The sequence below is a fragment of the Macaca fascicularis genome, chromosome 12, assembly GCF_037993035.2.
Source record: "Macaca fascicularis isolate 582-1 chromosome 12, T2T-MFA8v1.1".
Lineage (NCBI taxonomy): Eukaryota > Metazoa > Chordata > Mammalia > Primates > Cercopithecidae > Macaca > Macaca fascicularis.
The window spans coordinates 40,262,390-40,282,986 of NC_088386.1; the positions used below are offsets into that span (position 1 = coordinate 40,262,390).

At 36.7% G+C, this 20,597-nt stretch overlaps 1 pseudogene; it reads right to left on the reverse strand.

Annotated features, from left to right (window-relative positions):
• Nucleotides 1–12,174: 12,174 nt before the first annotated feature.
• LOC102144658 (epsilon-sarcoglycan pseudogene) lies at nt 12,175–13,474 on the reverse strand (annotated as a pseudogene).
• Nucleotides 13,475–20,597: the final 7,123 nt, after the last annotated feature.

Genomic DNA, 20,597 nt, shown 5'->3' on the forward strand with positions numbered 1-20,597 from the left:
TGCAGACAGCTTCTAGAAGCGAGAAAAAGAAAGGAAATGGGGGTTCCCTCTGGAGCTTCCAGAAGGAACCAACCAGCCCTGATGACATTTTGATTTTAGCCCAGTGAGACTGATTTTGGACTTCTGACCTCCAGAACTTTAAGATAACAAATTGGCATTATGTGAAGCCATTAAGGGTGTGGCAATTTGTTATAGGAGCAATAGGACCACACAGTGGCAAAATGCAAAACTGTAAAGGAAATGGGTGAGAGGCCTTGCTTGGCTGTTTAAGTTGGCAGAAAAGTGACTGATTAATTTCACTGCCAACAAACACAAGGGTGTACATATCATTTAAAACTACAAAATCTCTACCTAAAAAATGAAATTTGAGCATTCAGTTATAATTAAGGATAGGAATTGAGAATTGCTCTGTTGCCATTTCTCTGAAAGATGAGTGTAAGCTGTCTGTGCTATAAAAATCTTAAAAAGGCTGGGCGCGGTGGCTCATGCCTGTAATCCTAGCACTTCGGGAGGCTGAGGCGGGCCGATCACGAGGTCAGGAGATCCAGACCATCCTGGCTAACACGGTGAAACCCCGTCTCTACAAAATATATAAAAAAATTAGCTGGGCGTGGTAGCGGGCGCCTGTAGTCCCAGCTGCTCTGGAGGCTAAGGCAGGAGAATGGCCTGAACCCAGGAGGCGGAGCTTGCAGTGAGCCGAGATTGCGCCACTGCACTCCAGCCTGGGCGACAGAGCGAGACTCCATCTCAAAAAAAAAAAAAAAAAAAAAAAAAACACTGCTGTGATTCATAGAAAATGGTGTGGTCCACTAGGGGAAGGGTGTCCTCTTTTTTGCTTTTTAAATTATTTATTTATTTAATTTTTAAATTAATACTTCTCTCAAAAGATTAGTCAGTTTCAAGAAGTCAAAACTGGTTCTAAGACAGAACCCTAAGGCCATCCCAGGGCATGTCTTTCTCATTTTACTTCTCCCATTTTGCAGCTGTTTTTGCAGTTAGAAGCCTTCTTTTCTTCCACAAAGCAGACAACTCCCCGGATTTTGTCTTGGCCTAGGAATATTTAGGTGGGTGGCTAAATCTTGGGGCAAATACTCTCACCTTTCCTTTCAGAAAAGAAAGTTGGGCTCTGAAGCAGCCGGTGTATTCAGGGGTAAAATCTGAGATGTTAGTATGGGTTTAGAATAAATTGTAGGTCACTCAGTATGCTTTGTTTATGCCTCTATTTTGCTTTTAATTAGGACAAAGGAGTGTTTTTTTTGTTTTGTTTTGTTTTGTTTTTTAACTGGTGCAGCCAACTACAGTTCTGGTTCTGCTTAGGTATTGGGACCAAAGTCCAAGTTAATAATGATGGTTAATTTGCCTCACTCTGACATTTTTATTTATGCTTGTATTTCCATGGCGGTTTTGTGGAGATGAGAGGTGGCTTGGCAAAGACAAGATTTACATATACTGTCTCTTAATACTGTCCCTTAAAAGCCCTCCTCTCCACAACATCTAGAGATGGTATACGAAATAAAAGTTTTACTTTATCCTTAGTTAGTATCTGACTGGAGTACTATGGACTTGATTCTAACTTGCCCATTTTGAGAAAGAGACAATGGAAGAGAAACCATGTGCACAAACATGGGATAACTTTCAAATTTGCAAATCGAGTCATTTATTCAAAATAGTCCCATAGACATGAATGGGGCTTTGGTTGGTTTACCACTTCAATATGCTTTTAAGATTAATTCATAATGAACAGGTATTTCTAATCATTATTTCCTTTATATAAAATTATGAGATGTAAATATGTAAACATCTAGATACATTTGATAGCTTCTCATTCATCTTCAGGTCAAAACTTTTTTTCTTTTTCTTTTTTTTTTTTTTTTTTTGAGACAGAGTCTCGCTCTGTCACCCAGGCTGGAGTGCAGTGGCACGATCTCGGCTCACTGCAAGTTGCACCTCCTGGGCTCACGCCATTCTCCTGCCTCAGCCTCCCAAGTAGCTGGGACTACAGGCACCTGCTACTGCACCTGGCTAATTTTTTGTATTTTTAGTAGAGACGCGGTTTCACCTTGTTAGCCAGGATGGTCTTGATCTCCTGACCTCATGATCCGCCTGCCTCGGCCTCCCAAAGTGCTGGGATTACAGGCGTGATCCACTGCGCCCAGCAAAACTTTTCTTAAAGTTAAAACTCCTCTGCTCTAAGCCTATTGGAATTGAACACAAAAATCTAGGCTGATGTTTAATAAATGCAAGCTGCACCCTTGCCCCAAGGTTATGTTATGTTTTGTTATTCAATTTAATAACACCTGATAATGTCTTTTAATTTTTGTGGGCACATAGCAGCTCTATATATTTATGGGATTGAGGTATCAAAATAATCACATCAGAATATCAAAATTGTATCAGGGTAAATGGGGTATCCATCACTTCAAGCATTTATCCTTTTTGTTACAAACAATCCAGTTATACTCTTTTACTTATTTTAACATGTACAATTAAATTATCATTGACTATAGTCACCCTGTTGTACTATCAAATACTAGAACTCATTCTTTTTTTCTATGTTTTTGTATGCATTAACCATCCCTACTCCCTGCCTGTACTACCCTTCCCAACCTCTGGTAACCATCTTTCTACTCTACCTCCATGAGTTCAGTTGTTTTCATTTTTAGCTCCCACAAATACGTGAGAACATGTGAAGCTTGTCTTTCTGTGCCTGGCTTATTTCACTTAACGTAATGGCCTCTAGTTCCATTCATGTTGTTGCAAATGACAGGATGTCGTTCTTTTTCATGGTGGAATAGTACTCCATTGTGTATATGTACCACATTTTCTTTATTTATTTGTCTGTTGATGGACACTTCGGTTGTTTTCAAATCTTGGCTTTTGTGAATAGTGCTGCAGTAGACATGGGAGTGCAAATATGTCTTTGATATACTGATTTATTTGGGTATATACCTAGCACTGGGATTACTGGATTGTATAGTGGTTCTATTTTTAGTTTTTTGAGAAACCTCCAAACTCTCCATAGTTGTACTAATTTACATTTCCACCAACGGTGAACAAGGGTTCCCTTTTCTCCACATCCTCACTAGCATTTGTCATTGCCTATCTTTTGGATAAAAGCCATTTTAACTGGGGTGAGATGATATCTCACTGTAGTTTTGATTTGCATTTGAAATTTACTTCTTGAAAACGTTTTCAAGGAAGGATTTTCCTACCCCAAACTTCAGGGTTTTCAGCATAAACATTTAATTACATTTTAGCCTTTTTATTTTTTAAAAACTAAAGTTATATTTCTGACCTATTTGGTGGCAAAGACTATGGTGAGGATTGTGACTTCTACATGTGAATTTAGGAGTACCATTTTTTCTCCACTTGGTGGCAAAAGTTATGTGAAGAGGAAATGACTTCTACACTTTGTTTTGCTCACAATGGTCTTTTTCCCAGACAAAGGAAACAATTTGTCAGATTTAAAAAAGGTGACTTTGATACGAAAGTGCTGGGAGGGAAAGAGTGTGGTCCCTTTAAATGATGTGGAAGGAGGGGAGGGAAGTGCTGGGTAGAGGAAGGCATAGTCCCTGGCTAGGGCTCCATCCTCACGGACCTATGTGAGGACAGGCACTTCTGTCTTTGCTCCCAAATGTTGCATTTTCCAAGACCACCCTGTCCCACCACACCCTCACCCTCTGCCTATAAAAACCCGAGACCCTAGCTGGCACACACACACACACAAGTGGCTTGACGTCGTGAGGAACACATCAGTGGAAGAAGACACAAGTGGCTGGTCATTGAGAGCTTGTGGGAGGAAGAGCATGCTGACAGGCACCAACAGATGCTGGCATGCTGGCAGGCCATCAACCAGGACGAGGCAGACTTTGGTGGGGCAGTAGAAGGATAGCCGGGGTCTCCAAGCAGCCCAACTCCAGGGGAAAACCATCTCACTTCTGGCTCCCCCATCAGCAGAGAGCTACTGCCACTCAATAAAACTTTGCACTCATTCCCAAAGCCCATGTGTGATATGATTCTTCCAGTACACCAAGGCAAGCACCCAGGATACAGAAAGCCCTCTGTCCTTGCGGCATGGTAGAGAATCTAATTCAGCTGGTTAACACAAGCTGCTTATTGATGGCAAACTAACAGAGCACCCTGTAACACACGCCCACTAGGGCTTCAGGAGCTGTCAACATTCACCCCTAGACACTGCCATGGGGTTGGAACCCCACAGCCTGCCTGTCTATATGCTTCCCTAGAGGTTTGAGCAGGGGGGCATGGAAGAAGCGAGCCACACCCCCATCACACACTCTGTGAGGGGGACAAGGGAACCTTTCCTGTTTCAGCTTTATCTACCTTCAGTCAGGTGTTTGATATTAATGTCTGTCTTTCTATTATTTCTCTCTTCTTCTCTCCCTCTTGGATCTTTTCTTCTTTTTTTCCTACCTTTCCAGTTTCTTCTTCTTTCTTGCTTTTTTCACTCATTTTTCTTTTTCACCTCTTTCTTTCTCTCTCTCCTTCTTCCCTTTCTTTCTTGATTCTTTCCTTTTCTGTCTTCCTTCTTTTCTTTTCATTTTTAGAGACAGTCTCACTTTGCCACCCACCTGGTGTGCAGTGGTGTGAACACAGCTCACTGCAGCCTCCACCTCCTGGGCTCAAGTGATCCTCCCACCTCAGCCTCCTGAGTGACTGGGACCATAGGCAGAAGCCACCATGCCCAGCTAATTTTTGTATTTTTTGTAGATAGGGTTTTGCCATGTTGCCCAGGCTGCTCTCAAACTCCTGGGTTCAAGTGATTCATCTGCTTCAGCTTCCCAAAGTGCTGGGACTACAGGCCTGAGATAAAGCACCCAGCTCCTTCTTATTTTTTATTACTCTTTCTTTATTTCTCTTTCACCACTCTCCTCTCCTTCTTCCTTTCCTTTCTCTTTTTCCTTTCTTTTTCCTTCTTTCCCTTCTCTCTTTTCTTCTTTCTCTCCCTCACCCCATCCCGTCCTTTCTTTCTCTTTTCTTCTTTATTCATCTGTTTTTAACACTTATCCAGATAAGCTTTTTATGTAGACTAATTATAAAATAACAGTGCTATTTATAAGCTTAATTAAAAAAAAAACCCACTCGAAGATTCCAGTTCTGGGTAAAATGGGGTAAGCACACTCCAATCTGTCATTCTCACTGAATGCAGCTATAAAACCTTATCAGAATGGTGGAACAGTTATTTGAGGACTCTGACTAGAATTTGAAGTATCACTGAATGGACAGTGCATTTACCATTTTCTGGTGTCTACCCCAGCCTGGGTTCAAGTAGTGCAAAATATGGAAGTAAACATCAACACTGAGAGAGAGAACTTGGAGAAAAGCCTTTTAGTTCTTGTTCCATGAGCAGTATACAGAACTTCTGGTAGCAACAGTTGTGGCAGCAGGAACCTACAGTGTGCTTTAAACTTTGAGAAATAAGAACATCTAATCTTTCTTTCTTTCTTTCTTTCTTTCTTTCTTTCTTTCTTTCTTTTCTTTCTTTTCTTTCTTTTCTTTCTTTTCTTTCTTTTCTTTCTTTTCTTTCTTTTCTTTCTTTTCTTTCTTTTCTTTCTTTTCTTTCTTTTCTTTCTTTTCTTTCTTTTCTTTCTTTTCTTTCTTTTCTTTCTTTCTTTCTTTCTTTCTTTCTTTCTTTCTTTCTTTCTTTCTTTCTTTTCTTTCTTTTCTTTCTTTTCTTTCTTTCTTTCTTCTCCTTTTGCCTGGTCCTGGATGCATATGCATTCATGGGAAGTGTGTGTCAGTATAGCATGGCTAAAGACCATACTTTCTGGGGAACTGAAAAGGAAACCAGAAAGGGAGATAATGGAGGCATAGGAACTTGAGAAATCAATTCTGTAAAATTGTTTATAAATTCTGGGATTCACCCTTGAGCTGCAAGTGCATGGATCTAATCCTAAACAGTATACCATGTATTTTGAGAATGGAACTTTGAAATGGGCTTCTGCCCACTTCTGGGACTAGCCACTAGGTGACAAACACACAAGGCAGATGTGACTAGCACTGCAAAGGCATTGAAAACTGAAATGTACTTTGAAACCACAAAACTGAAATGTACTTTGAAACCACAACCACAGAAGACTGATCAGGATGCAGGGACTGAATCCAACTGGGCTGATTGCTAAAGCAAAATATTGACATTTTCTATAAGGTTTAAACAGGACTCATTGTCTCATAAGAAAGTATCCAAAGCATCCAGAAGACAATACATAGTTAATTGACAAACAAGAACCCAGGAAAACCTCAACTCACACTGGTAAAGATAAATAAACTCCAGTATTGAAATGTTGGAATTACCTGACAAAGACTTAAAGCAGTTATTGTAAAAATGTTCAAAGTATGTACACTCTTGAAACAAATGTAAAGAAAATCTAAGCAAATAATTAGAAGATATAAAGAAGTATTAAGTGGAAATTCTATAAGTAAAAATGTAACTTCCACACTCTCCAAAAATAAGCAAACAAAAAGAAAAACTCTAAGCAAACGAACACAACCTTCACTGGATGGACGCAATAGTATATTGGAGATGAAAGAGAAAAGAGTCATTGAATCTGAGGATAAATCAATGGAAGTTAATCTAAAGAATGGAGAAAAAAGAGAAAAAATAAACAGCTTTAGGAGCTTCTTGTGCTATACCAACAGGTCTAGTTTTCATGCCATGGGAGACCCACCCAGAAGGTCATGACAAGAAGGTAGTACAGAAAAAATAAATTGAAGAAATGATAGCTGAAAGTTTCTCAAATATGATGAAAGATATAAACCTACAAATTCAAGAAGTTCAGTAGGCCATACAAAGATAAACATTTAATTCCAACTCAGAAATGTCATAATCAAATTGCAAACACTAACAACAAAGAAAAAAATCTTAAAAACAACTAGAAAAACAATTTTTTAAATAGGATATTCAAATGACTGCAGTTTTCTCACCTAAAATCATGGAGGCCAAAAATAAGTGGACTGATCTTGTATCTACATTCTACTTCAAGTGGTGAAATATTGAGTCTAAGCAGTTAAAAGTTAAATATGTATTGTAATGCCCAGAGCAACCACTAAAAACCAAACAAGCAAAACATACAAAGAGTAATAGTTCAAAAAATTAATTGCAGTGAAATACTAAAAAATCAAATAATAAGAAAACAGAAAAAGGACAACTGAGAATTAAAAAACAGAGGGAAGAAAACAGAAAGCAAATAATATAATGGTAGAATCTAAACCTAAATATATCAATAATTATAACAAATGTAAAAGCTGTCATATCAATTAAAAGACAGATTTTCAGAATCAGTTAAAAATGACACAAATACATGTTGCATATGAAAAACTCATGTCAAATATAATAATATTGGTATGAGAAAATTAAGAGGGTAAAAACAGATACACTATGCAAACACTAATCAAAAGACAGAAACCAGGAGTTACCATGTTAATGTCACAAAAAGTAGACTTCAGGGCAAAGAAAATTACCTAGAATAAAGAGGCACAGTACATGATTATAGAGGGGCAAATCAACTTAGAGGACACAACCATCTTAAAAGTGTATTGGCAAACAACAGCACGTCAAAAGATAAAATTGACAGAACTGAAAGAGAGATAGACAGATCCACACTTATAGTAGAGACGTCAACATTCCTTTCTTAGAATCAGAAGTAGTAATAGAATCAGCAACACTAATAGAATCAGCAAGGATTTTTATCATGAATTAACTGGATCTAGTTGACATAAACAGGGCACTCCCCCAAAAAACAGAAGAGCACACTTTCTCTTCAAGTATAACATACCAAATTCACAAAGATGGGCATATACTGAGTCATAAAACAAACTTTAACAAATTTGAACTAATTGAAATCACACAAAGTATGTTCTCTGAAAACAATGGAATTAAATTAGAAATTAGTAACATAAAAATAACTAGAAAATCTCAACACTTGGAAATTAAACAATACATGCCCATAAAATCTTTACATTGAAGAGAAAGTCTCAAGAGAAATTTGTCAATATTTTGAACTCAAGGAAAATAAATATATAACATGTTGAAATGTATGGCATGCACTTAATGCAATGTTCAGAGGAAGATTTATAGCGTTAAATACCTATGTTGGAAAACAAGAAAGGTTTCAAATCAAAGTGAGCTTCCATCTTAAGAAAACAGAAAAAGTACAAAGTAGACTAAACCAAATAGAAATAAAAAGCAATAAATATAAGAGCACAAATCAATGAAACAGAAAACAGAAAACAGAAAAATCAATAAAATCAAAAGGCAAATCATAAAAAAGCAAACTAAAATTGATATACCTATGGCAGAAAAAGAGGGCAGATACAGTGATCAATAACAAGGATTAAAAAATGAGTATCACCCCATTCTTTGTAGATATAAAAAGGATAAAATGGATATTATGAATAAATCTATGTATAATACATAATTCAGTAGGTTAGGTGAAATGAACGATTATTCCAAAACCAAAAACCTCTAAAAACTCTTTTAGAGTGAAATAGATAACCTTAATAGTTTGGTAATTATTAAACTTCCTAACCCATTATTGAAATCTTGTGAAAAAGAAATTTCCAGGACTAGATGACCTTATTGCTAAAATTTACAACACATATAAAGAAGAAATAAACCCAAGTCTACACCATCTCTTGAAAAGGAGGGAACATTTCCTACATCATTTTATGAGATGAGCATTACTGGGACAAGAAGAAAATACCCCAAAACTTCAGATCAGTATCACTCATGAACATAAATGCAAAATCATCAAAATACTAGCAAATTGAATCTAGCAATGTATAAAAGAATAATATAATGTGACCAAGTAGTAGTCATCTAATGAGTGAAAGATTGGTTTAGTATTTGACAGTCAATCAATAAAATATATCTGATAGTCTAAAGAAGAAAAATTATATAATATCTATTAATACAAAAAGTTTTTAAAATATTTAATATTCATACATAATGAAAACTCTCAGCAAATTAGGAATTGAAGGAAAGTTCTTCAGTCTGATAAAGGACATCTATAAGCTAATATAATACTTAATAGTGAAAGATACTAATATACATTTATTAGAATGGCTATACTGACAATATCAAGTGCTGACAAGAAAGTGGAGCAACTGGAATGCTCATACATCACTGATGGCAATGCCAAATATGACAGCCATTTTGAAAACAGTTTGGCAGTTTATTGTAAAGCTAAACATGTCCTTATTACATAACTCAGCAGTTCCTCTCGTGGTATTTTTATTTTATTTTATTTTATTTTTTAAGTAAAGTGAAAACCTGTGTTTTCACAAAACCTGTACATGAATGCTTATAGCATCTTTAATTACATTGGCCCTAAACTGGAAATAACCCAGTCTTTTTCAGTAAATGAATGGAAAAACAAATCATGGTATAACTATACAATGAAATATTATTCAGTAACACAAAGAAATGAATTATTGATAACTGAACAATTTAGATAATTCTCAAAAGTATTATGCCATGTTAAGAAACTCAGTCTCAACAGTTTACATATTGTCTGATTCCCTTTACATGACATTCTCAAAAAGCAGAAGAATGATAATGAAGAACAGAACTGTGTGACATTCTCTAAAAACAAAAGAATAATAAGAACAGAACTGCAGTTGTTAGGGATTAGGAAGGGGACTACAAGGAGGTAGCATGGGAGTTTTTTAAGAGATGGAAGTGTTCTGTATCCTGATTGTGATGGTGTTTACACTAATCTCTTCATGTCTCAATATTCATAGCAATATACATCTCCAAAAAGTCAATTTTAATTTATATTAATTTAAAAATGAAATGGAGCAAAAAATAAGCCCACAAAATAATAGTCTTAAAAATCAAATGATTGATTGATTTTTTCATCAAGTTGCTGAAATCATAGCATTGGTAGGCAACTATTCAAATAAAAGTAAAATTTTACACAATTTTAAGTGAAACAATAAAAATAAAAAGGGGATTTGACCAAATTGAAAAAAAAATTTATCAAATACCAGTACGAGACACAATGGTGTACTATTCCACCATAAAAAGAATGTTAGAGTTGTTTCTAGAATTCTTTGTGTACTTTGCTACTGTTTTTGTGTACTTTTGCTACTAAAAAATTTCTTCAGGTTTTCCCAGTGAATCCATTAAACATTTCCATTTTATCTTGCTTAAAGTCTATATTTTTGGAAGCATATAAATATACTAGTTAACATATGAAATGAAGCAGTTGGCAGTGTTTCCTTGACTAATTTGTTATTTTCTATTAAAAAGAGAAAATGAGTGAAACAATACAACAAGATATGCAATATATGCAATTACATGACCCTTGTCCTCTTGTCTCTAGCAGAGAAAAGTATTAAGTTTGTTGCATTTTATTTTCTGTAAAGGTATTATGCCTTTGCCTCAAAGGTGTACAGTCAAAATAACAAGACATCCTCCTTTGACTTAGCTCTGACCTTCTCTGCACTCTACTCATCCTTTATGGCAAGTCAGCTAAATATGCTGTCGGATATTGTTCCCTTTTAGGAAATTCTTCCTGGAATCCTGTAGTAAACTTTCCCAGGAAAAAGGCAAATAAAGTTAAATGTCCTTGAGGAATGCTGAATATTAAAAAAGAAGTTAGTATCACTTTTGACTTTTTTTCAGAAGTTTATCAGCAACTGATGTAGACGGATTATGCTGTCTTGATTTAAATTGTCAATTGTCTTCAATTATTCCTAGCTTGAGCTGAATAATTTTAACCAGACTCCTTTAAAACTGAAAGAATGCTATCTTATCTTGAGAAGAACTAATTCTAATACCATTTTAGTTTGTCTTTATAATTGAATTATCAAAGTAATTAGTGATCATAAGTGATTTGATAGTTTATCATGTGATGTTAATAAACAATAAGCGAAAATGTGAGAGAATAACTTATCTGCCATTGAGTAGCAATATTTTTGTGCTGTGGTTACAATGTTAAGCAAACTAAAATAAGCAAATCTTCATGCCAGGGTCTTAGTTAATGTCATTTTGCTTGGCTGAGAAAATCTGAAACTTCTCTGAGCAGACATATTTTAAGAGAGCATTAGGACATGCATATTTTTAGGATGCTAATAGAACCTCTCACCCTTTTTGGATTTAGCTGCCAGAAATTATGATTCATAGTTCTTGATAGCATAGAATAGAAAACATTGTAAAGGGAAAGAAATTCTAACAGATTGCTCAGGAATGATTTCAGAGTGTCAGTTAATCAGACATTTCTCTTTCATCTCTTTAGGAAAATACACACTTCTCTTTTGAAAAATGGATCTAGAAAAATTTTTATGTTTGCTTTGGAATGGCCCACAATTATTGATGAACTCTTACTGGTATTAGAAAACTGATTGGTGAAAGAATATATAGCATAATAATAGCTTATAATAGCAAAAATGATACAGCTGAAAAGTTGCCTGTGAAGAATGTTTCAAAAGAACAAAGGATGTGCTTTGTCATCGCTGTTTTTAAGATTCTGAAGAATATAGTGATGATATTATATTACTGTATTTGTGCTACTGTTCTGGAAAGTTTAGCCACTTGAAGTACCTTTAATAGATTTTTGAAAATTATTAGAATGTAGAATTTTAAAATACACAATAACATTCTGAAGTAGTTGTATTATTCTAGAAAGCTCTGGCATAATTTAGATTTAGGGTTGAATAGGAGTTACTTTTTATCGTTATAATTAATGGGTAAAGCGTTCTGCGTTGAATAACAACTCTTGTAGAAATCCAAAGTTATACATAGCTTTGATTTCGATAATACATATTTTGATGATGCTGGTTCTTGATTAATGTTGACTTTCCCACTTGTGACACAGTTTTCTCTCAAATTCTAGTTGTCTCAGCTAGAATTACCTGGTTAGCTCATAGATTTCTACATTCTGTTTTTAATTGATAATATTTATTTTAAAGATCACTTTTAATTGTAACAGATATGAAGTCATCAGTGTTTTCCAAATTGTCAATAATGCTTTAAGTAAAAAATACATTAGTAAAATGTAAGTTATATTGTATTATAATATCTGCTACAGTTAATACCATGAACATACGCACTATATACCAGAAAAGCTCATGCATTATTGGAAGTGAAAAGAAATATGATATCATTGCTATATTGTCTGATTATAAATTCATGCTTTGGTCAGTTCTCTTTCTTCAGGGATGACATTTACTTGTACTCTGCTGTTGAGGAATCTGAATTGGATGTCACAAATTCTGCATTTGCACCAGTGGCATATTAGTGCTATCATGGTTGTCTGTGTACAGGGGAGGTATGATTTCACCAGTTACAAGTGAGACACAGGAAATGTTGATGGGGGCCATGGTGTCTCTCTACTCTTGGATGTGTCTTGAAGTTCCTTGGCAAATTTCTGAATAGCACTGTGATGGACTAGTTGAATGTCTGGTGTTTGCATGTTTCTCTTTTCTACTCCTTCCTGTCGACAGTGCATGATGTAAGGAGGTACTAGAAAGAGGACCAGTGCTATTGCTGAGGACACAGCCAGTATAATTAAGAAATCCATGTACTTGTCTGCTTTTCAGACAATCATTTTGAAAAGGGTTTGTACTCTCCATCATCACTAGAATTCCCCCTCCACGAATCACTTCTGGATAGGTGGTCACTTGCTTTGTTTTATCAACCAAATGAAATTTCGCACTAGTCAATGTAAAATGGAGTACAAAATGTTTTAGCACATGTTATTACAGGCTCCATTTCTTGACTGCATCTCAATTCTGTGGATTTTCAACATCTTGTAATCAAGAAGAAAATGGGACATTGGCACCAATCCTGATGAAAACGCCCCCCTTTAGGCCATTAATAGGAAGCAGAACCCTGCTGCCCCTATCGAGGGCCACGTGATGTTTATGGCATTCAGTCCCTCTGGCCACAGCACATTTTTCTCCACCTTGACAAAGTTTCCAAGAGCCTTCCTGGCCAATATTTCTTACACATTTATATTTTTAATGAAGATTTCTGCTTGTGATATGGCAACAGGAAGTCCTCTGTTGACATTATATTATCCAGTTATTCCTTGCAGTCTCAAAGGTGCACCTATTGTAGGCAATTATATCAATAGTTGTTGGTTTCTCCACATTTTCAATTGTCGGAGAGTCATAAGGACTCTCTCACTATATGGTGTTCTTTGGATGTAGAGGAGCCATCCAGGTCTTTCTAAATAACCCTTTCAATTTGTTTTAAATGCTTTGGGATCATCACTAATCTCACCAGGTTTTGGTGAGGTGGAAATTTCCCCTTAAAATACTTGTTCCAAAGCATAAACCAAAAGGACACTTACAGATGGGTATGCATTCTGATCAGAGTGCACCTTAGAGAAAATAATGAATACTGTCATCAAGAATGTGACAACCACCACAGGCTCATCCTGCGTGTCCCCTGAACTTATCCTATGCAAGCACAGGGGTCTCCAGGATCCCACCGCCAGGGCAATTTCATTATTGGGCTGACGAGGCCCGTAGTCCTCAATTCTCCCCTCCCCTCCCCTCCCTTTCTGGCAGCTTGGCCAGTTTTACTCTTTTCTTATTAGAGCACATTTTGTTGTACACAGGAGTGCAAAGAAAACACAATTGCCACTGAGAACTTTGTAGTGTGATGCTTATTTAGCTTTTGAATGGGCTTTCACACAAAAATTACTGCTTTGTGGAAATTTTCAGGTATGAGAAAACATCTTACAAAGAAACCTCCTGTTATCCAACTAATCAGTCAGTATTAAAAAATGCATGTGGAGGATGTTGCAGATTGAAGTGTGCAAAGCATTTGTGTTTTAATTAAAATCTTAGAGGAAAAACTCATTCACATGAATTAATAGCAACATTTTTAGCAGGTTGCATAAATGGTGACAAAATTTACATCTTTGTATTCAAGAAGAGTATAGAGTTACTTGGTGAAGATCACTACATATGTTAAATGCTTTCAACATGTGCTATAAATATTAAAGATCTATGGCTATTAAATTACGTGAGAGCAAATGACTCATGAGTAATTACAAATACCTGTTCTGCTTCTACTTATCACTTATTTTCCAAAAAAGTAGCGTGGAAATGAAATGCAAGTATAACATAAAAGAGTATAACTTCCTGTTAAATGATGCTTTATCATATAATGGAATATTACAGCCTAATTCAATGCAGGACTTAACCAACATTTGAAGAAAATGAGAACTCTAGAAGCCAGAAGCCTCAGTCCTCAGAAAGCTCCATACTCTGCATGCTGTCTACATGTCTCTTTGTGTTTATGTGGGTTTTTTCACCTAACTATTCCTGTGAAATAGCAAAAGACTTTAGATTAAAATGGATTTCACTAATCACAGAAGTCAACAAAGCAAGTAAATATGAAAAAATAGCACAAAGTTGTACAGAAATCGTCTGTATAGCTAAGGAATGAAATGAAAGAAATTTAGCTCTGTTAGAGCTTTTATTATCAATCAAATATATCCTTGATAGTTCTCATCTTTTTGTCTTTTGGTGCCCGCCCCCCCCCACCTGTTTGTGTTTTGACTTTTTCACCTGACATGGATGAACAATGGATGTGTTCCTTCTGATACCCTGTCAAAGGGAAAAACCACAATCTAGGTCTTTAGGCACACAGGCACTTTGTTCCCCATAAGTGATTATGTAGCAGCCACAGGATCTTACAGTGTTGGAAAGGAAGAGACTGTGTTGCTTGGAGTCTTAAGATACTCTCAGAGGGTCCTTGGAACTCCAGGCTTCCCAATAGGTATCTCAGTGTGAGTGGGTTTTACATATTGACCTTCCAACTCACATAGCATCTGGAGAAAGGATGTCAATTCTGAGAAGAAGACTGAAGATATCTAACTGAAGAAATAGTGCCTGGAAGTTTGAATGACCTAGGGAAGGGCACCAGGATGCTCAAGTGCCTCGGGCTTCCCAAGGTACACAAAGTGGGAAGCAGCACCGGTAAACTCTTTAGGAAGAATACAACTCACACCTTTTACAGTTTCCATCACATTTCCTTTTAATGATCACTCATGATCCCTAGCAGGGATTCAGCCACTCCCCAGAATCACACAGCACATGAGTGGTGGGACCAAAAGAGATTTCTGGTCATTTTGAAGTTTAACTGAATTTTTAACTTTTATTTTTAGTTCAGGGGTACATATGCAGGTGCAGGTTTGTTATATAGGTAAATTACCTGTCATGGGGATTTGATGTGCAGATTATTTTACCATCCAGGTAGTAAACATAGTACCTGATAAGTAGTTTTTTGTTACTCACCCTCCTTCTTCCCCACACCCTCAAGTCGGCTCTGGTGTCTGTTGTTCCCTTCATTGTGTCCATAGGTACTCAATGTTTGCTCCCACTTATGAGTGAGAACATGTGATGTTTGGTTTTCTGTTCCTGTGTCAGTTCACTTAGGATAATGGCCTCTAACTCTATCCACATTACTGCAAAGTACAGCTCTCATTCTTGTTTATGGCTGCATAGTATTCTGTGGTATATATTTACCACATTTTCTTTATCCAGTCTACTGTTGATGGGCATTTAGGTTGATTCCATGTCTTTGCTATTGTGAATAGTGCTGTGATGAAGCTATGTGTGCCTGTGTCTTTATGATAGAATGATTTTTATTCCTTTGGGTATATGCCCAGTAATGGGATTGCTGGGTTGAATGGGAGTTTTGCTGTGAGTTCTTTGAGAAATCGCCAAACTGTTTTCCACAATGGCTGAACCAATTTACATTCCCACCAGCAGTGTATAAGCATTCTCTTTTCTCCACAACCTCTCCAGCATCTGTTATTTTTTGACTTTTTAGTAATGGCCATTTTGACTGGTGTGAGATGGCATCTCATTGTGGTTTTGGTTTTGGTTTGCATTTCTCTAATGATTAGTGATGGTGAGCATTTTTCCATATGCTGGTTGGCCACATGTATGTCTTCTTTTGAAAAGTGTACATGTCATTTGCCCACTTTTTAATGGGACTGTTTCTTTTTTGATTGTGTATTTGCTTAAATTCCTTATAGACTCTGGATTGTAGACCTTTGTCAGATGCATAGTTTGCAAATATTTTCTCCCATTCTATAGGTTGTTGGTTTACTTTGTTGATAGTTTATTTTGCTGTGCAGAAGTTCTGTATTTGAATTAGGTCCCATTTGTCAATTTTTACTGCTATTGCAATTGCTTTTGGGATCTTCGTCATGAAATCTTTGCCAGGCCCTATGTCCAGATGATATTTCATAAGTTATCTTCCAGGGTTTTTGTTGTTTTAGGTTTTACATTTAAGTCTTTAATCCAGCTTGAGTTAGGGTTAGGGTTCGAGTTATTTTGAATCTTGGTTCTTATTCATTGCTGTTCCCAGTAAGCATAGTGCAGCATATTCATAGCCCTCCCTGGATCAGGAGCAAGCTCCCTTCTGTGATGTCACAAGGATCTGAACTTCATTGGTACTTTTTTCCCAACTGAATGGAACAAAATTATAAGATGATCAGCAGCGGGGATTCTCTCTCTGCTTCCTTGTTCCCCTTGGGCTAGTACAAGAATCCTGGGTAGTCTGGTCTCATTTTAAAACCTATAATTTTTCTCCACTGGACTTTGCTAAGGCTAGAATGGGGGAGGCAAGCAAGGTACTGGGTAGGGTATGTAGCCTTTGACCACAGATCTGAGGGCTTGTTCTCAAATCAACCTTATCTATTTCTGGCTAGCTGTCTTTTTCGGGAGGTGGTGGTTGTGGTGCTGGGGCTTATTTTTAAATTGGTTCTAAACTCAGTGGGGAGAAAGAGCAACTGCTTATTTAACTATGAAAACCCCAAATTAATATTATTTAAGCATGATAAGAATGGGAAAGAGTCCTTAAAGAACTAGACAATGCCAGTACTACCCCAATCTGCTCTTCAAGTTTATGGCCTATTTATGGCCTATTTCTGAAGGTGCAAGAAACTCAAACTAGGAATATTTCTATTAAGAGAAACCAGTTTTTTACTGGTTTGCCCAATCAACTACAATGTGTTTGGGTCTACCTAAGCGAAGACCTTCAGGGTGTCCCTTCAACCCTTGCATGGTTCAAGTCTGATACCGGGGGGCGGGGGGGTCATTCCTGCATTGCTGACTTCCTCATCCTTACACCTAATTGAATAACCAACTCCTGTTAATTCTATCTTCAAAAGAGCTTTGGAACCCGTCCATCTCTCTCCATCATTACCACTATTACTCTATGCTAATCAGTTATCTTTTTCTTTTTCTTTTTTTTCTCTCCTGTGGAGTTTATTGCCGCTGGGATAAAATTCCTATTGGTCTTCCTGTTTATTGTCTCCTCATAAATCCATTCCTCACATAGCAGCCACGGTGATTAAATCATGTTCATCTCCTGCTTAAATTCTTTCAGTGGTTTCCTATCACACGGACAGTAAAATCTAAGCCCCTTGCCATGGCCCATATGGCCTTTTATGCTGTGACACCTAACCAGATCCTCCTACTACATCTTGACTACTCTCATCAGTGACTACACCTCATCCATCCTGCTTGTCTTTTAATTCCCTGATGGCCTATAATAAGTTCCTTGACTGGGCTGAGTTTTTGCCTGCGTTAGAACCTTCTTACATCTCTCCTGTCTAGAATTTTTCTTCCTCCTGCTCTTCCTCTGAGCTTTATTAAAGATCAACTCTGTTCTAGGCACCATGCGACAGGCATTAAAATGTAATGCTGATCCAAGAAAAGCAAAACAAAAGATGTCTTTCCAAGTGCCTTGGCAGAAGGAGAGAGTTGAGCTTTACATTTTAGTAAAATTTTTCTCTTTGTAAAGTTGTTTTAAAACCTTATATCACTAAAAGTTTCAAAATGAGAAAAATAATGCTTGTGATTAATAGTGTCTTTTTCCTCAAGTTGTCTCAACAATAAGTAAGTCCTTGGTGAATTGAACATAATCTTGCTGGGTCTTCATCTTCCCACTCTCAGAAGTTTGATTTCAATTGTATACGGAAAGTAAATCTATTTTTCAGTGTGACTGATGTGGACAGTCATAATGCCATTTTATTAATTTAGAGTAAAAAATGCAACTCATAGTCTGATACACACATTCACTCACTATGGCCGGATCACACACAGGCACCTAATTTATTAACAGAAGTATGCTTGGTGATCCTAGAATAAGAAGAGGAATATGATGAATCAAATAGTAAATGGGTTGAGGTTGTTGTATCCACCTTCACAATAGAAATGTGATCACCACATAAACAGAATTAAAAACAAAAATCACATTATCCAATAGATGCAGAAAAAGCATTCAACAAAATCCAGCATTCCTTTATGATTAAAACTCTCAGCAAAATAGGCATACAAGGGACATACCTTAATGTAATAAAAGCCATTTATGACAAACCCATAGCCAGCATTAAACTGAATGGGGAAAAGTTGAAAGCATTCCCTCTGAGAACTGGAACAGGACAAGGATGCCCACTCTCACCACTCTACTTCAACATAATACTAGAAGTCCTAGCCAGAGCAATCACACAAGAGAAAGAAATAAAGGGCATCCAAAACAGTAAGAAATCAAACTGTCACTGCTTGCTGACAATATGATCATTTACCTTGTAAACCCTAAGGACTCCTCTAGAAAGCTCCTAGAGCTCATAAAATAATTCAGCAAAGTTTCTGAATACAAGATTAATGTACACAAATCAGTAGCTCTTCTATACATCAAGAGCAACCAAGCAGAAAATCAAATCAAGAACTTAATCCTTTTTACAATAGCCGCAAAAAAAAAATAGTTAGAAATATATCTAACAAAGTAATCTACAAGGAAAACTACAAAGCACTGCTGAAAGAAATCATAGATGACACAAACAAATGGAAACACATCTGATGCTCATGGATGGGTAGAATCAATATTGTGAAAATAAGCATACTGCCAAAAGCAATCTACATTCAATACTATCACCATCAGAATCCATCAGAATCCATCATTCTTCATAGAATAAGAAAAAAAAAAATCTAAAATTCATGTGGAACCAAAAAAGACTAGCATAGCCAAAGCAAGACCAAACAAAAAGAACAAACCTGAAGGCATCACTTTACCTGATTTCGAACTATGCTATAAGGCCATAGTCACCAAAACAGTGTGGTACTGATATAAAAATAGGCACATACACCAATGGAACAGAATAGAGAACCCAGAAATAAATCCAAATACTTACAATCAACTGATCTTCGACAAAGTAAACAAAAACAAAGTGGGGAAAGAACACCCTTTTCAAAACATGGTACTGGGATAATTGGCTAGCCACATGTAGGAGAATGAAACTGGATCCTCATCTCTCACCTTATACAAAAGTCAACTCAAGATGGATTAAGGACTTAAACCTAAGACCTGAAACTGTAAAAGTTCTAGAAGATCACAATGGAAAAGCCTTTCTTGACATTGCCTTAGGCAAAGATTTCATGACCAAGAACCCGAAAGCAAATGCAATAAAAACAAAGATAAATAGCTGGGACCTAATTAAACTAAAAAGCTTTTGCATGGCAAAAGAAACAGTCAGCAGAGTAAACAGACAACCTACAGAGTGGGAGAAAATCTTCACAATCTATACATCTGACAGGTGACCAACATCCAGAATCTACAATGAACTCAAATCAGTTAGAAAAAACAAACAAACAATCCCATCAAAAAGTGGGCTAAGACAGTTCTCAAAAGAAGATACACAAATGGCCAAAAAACATACGAAAAAATGCTCAACATTACTCCTAATGATCAGGGAAATGCAAGTGAAAACCATAATACAATACCACCTTACTCCTGCTAGAATGGCCATAATCAAAAAATCAAAAACGGTAGATGTTGGTGTGGATGTGGTGGACAGGGAACACTTCTACACTGCTAGTGGGAATGTAAACTAGTATAGCACTATGGAAAACAGTGGGGAGATTGTCCTTAAAGAACCAAAAGTAGAACTACCATTTGATCCAGCAATCCCACTGCTGGGCATCTACCCAAAGGAAAAGAAGTCATTATTCAAAACATACTTGCACGCACATGTCTATAGCAGCACAATTCACAATTGCAAAATCATGGAACCAACCCTAATGCCTATCAATCAATGAGTGGCTAAAGAAACTGTCATATATATATATACGATGGAATACTATGCAGCCATAAAAAGGAATGAATTAACCGCATTTCAGTGACCTAGAAGAGATTGGAGACTATTATTCTAAATGATGTAACTCAGGAATGGAAAACGAAACATCTTTTGTTCTCACTGATATGTGGGAGCTAAGCTATGAGGATGCAAAGGCATGAGAATGGTACAATGGGCTTTGGGAACTTGAGGGGAAGAGTGGGAGGGGGGTAAGGGATAAAAGACTATAAGTATGGTGCAGTGTATACTGCCTGGGTGATGGGTGCACCAAAATCTCACAAATCACCACTAAAGAACTTACTCATGTATCCAAGTACCACCTGTACCCCAATACCCCAAAAATTTATGGCAAAATTAAAAATATATCAAAATAAAAAGGTTACACTTCAAAAAAAAAAAAAAAAAAAAGCTAAAGATGGTTTCAAAGTTTTTGGCTAAGTATTTGCCAAAAATACTTATGCAGAGCTGGTT